Source organism: Periplaneta americana, chromosome 17 (genome assembly GCF_040183065.1).
Source record: "Periplaneta americana isolate PAMFEO1 chromosome 17, P.americana_PAMFEO1_priV1, whole genome shotgun sequence".
NCBI classification, from domain to species: Eukaryota; Metazoa; Arthropoda; class Insecta; order Blattodea; family Blattidae; genus Periplaneta; species Periplaneta americana.
In genome coordinates, this window is record NC_091133.1 from 6,859,260 (window position 1) to 6,861,506 (window position 2,247).

The window sequence follows — 2,247 nt, forward strand, 5'->3', positions numbered from 1 at the left end:
CATCGCATCGACCTGGTTGGCGAGTTGGTATCGCGCTGGCCTCCTATGCCTAAGGTTGCGGGTTCGATTCCGGGCCAGGTCGATGGCATTTAAGTATGCTTAAATGCGACAGGCTCATGTCAGTAGATTTACTGGCATGTAAAAGAATTCCTGCGGGACAAAATTCCGGCACATCCGGCGACGCTGATATAACCTCTGCAGTTGCGAGCGTCGTTAAATAAAACATAATATTTAACATTTACTTTCATCGCTGTCGATCAATTCAATTCAATTTATTAAGCCATTAAACATACAGTGATAGGCTTCGTCACAATACATACACGCGCGACATAACTTTTATCGAGTCAGAGGTTCGCCACTCTCTTCGTTCTCAGGAGAGAAACGCTGCTTAACCACATACTTCGCAAGCTGGGACTACCTTGCGTTTCTTGCTTAATACAAATACGCTGCATTAACCTTATCGTGAAACTTTTACTGGATTGTCTCGAAATTAATGCCTAAATGGAAATCATGTTACAGGGCTTCTTTAAGCCCTGAGGCATAACACAATCTTACGACAGGTTTCAACAGGCAAATTGGAGAAAACAGCTGCCTCCCACTACCGTACTTTGGATGGTTAACTGGAGTGACACAGAGTAGATTTAGCAAATGTAGTCCATTATTTATTTTATTTTTACTTCATATTTTTTTTCCTCTGCGCCAAAATAAATCGATAACAGAAAAACTACATGCAGGTACAGCACCGACTATTGCTTCCGTCACAGAATTTTCTTTCATTACATTAGACTGACACGTTGGCTGAAGATGTTTCACTTCAGGAACATATTCAAAATATTGACTCAGTAATGGCTGCAGTACACAGACCGAAGCTGGAGGACCAACACAGATTACAGATTTTCAACACATCAGCTCGGTTATGTAATGACAAAGGGAACACAATTCTCGTTTGGATTGGTTTCAAATGATTGAAAATTTAGAAATTTTGTCATAAGAATTGTTTTGCGTACATGTCAATAGCAGGGAAATATTTTAAATTCGTTCCCGATAACTCACTGCATTATTTGCCACTGATACATATAAATAATTGATCAATATATTACCAGTAACTCTGGTTTGGTCCATTGTATCAACGGAATTCCAGATATTACAACAATGTGAATCCTTCCATAGAATTTTTTTTTCTCATATTCGAATCTCAACTTGCTCTACGATTTTACAGACGTTGTAAATTTTCTCATTCTAATGTAGAGTAAATTTGTAATATCAAAGAGCTTATGGCAATTATAAAATTAAAAACAAAATCTAACAATTTAGCATACATACAGTACCTGCACAATTTAGTAGAACCACCTACAACTTTTCACACACATTACATTCAATGTAATTTTATAATTTGAAAAAGAATTTAATCATTTACACTTCCCTGGCTCTGAAGACATAATAGATTCATTGATCTTGATGTATTTAAATAACTGACTTCAACTTTTATTAAATATTTACCCAAGGTAATTTATTTTCGCTATAAAGTGCATATAACACGACTATTTCCCTAAGATGTTCAGCACTTCGGAATGATTTTCTCAACAATATGATTCAATTTACTAAAAGAGAGCTCTACAAACCACTAGGTATTATGTTAGAATGAGAGTAAAGTAAATAACACATTTTTCTTAACTCCAATGAGAAGGACAAGATACTTTCCTTCAAATTATGCAGGATTACATGTTTTTATCAGGAGCATTGATGGACGTCACCATACTCCGATAAAACGACGGGTTATTTTACGACGCTGTATCAACATCTAGGTTATTTAGCGTCTGAATAAAATGAAGGTGATAATGCCGGTGAAATGAGTCCAGGGTCCAGCACCGAAAGTTACCCAGCATTTGCTCGTATTGGGTTGAGGGAAAACCCCGGAAAAAAACCTCAACCAGGTAACTTGCCCCGACCGGGAATCGAACCCGGGCCACCTGGTTTCGCGGCCAGACGCGCTGACCGTTACTCCACAGGTGTGGACGATAAAACGAGTATTATGCATATTATATCTATATAATTATCTTACGGTATATATACATTTACTGCTTTCTTAGGAACTCACAGAAAATAACAATTATACATATATATATATATATATATATATATATATATATATATATATATTCCCAAGCATCTGAGTCTAAATACTCTTACACTAAAATCAACATCTAAACAGAAACTACCAAAGATAAAACAAACCCACACACAAAT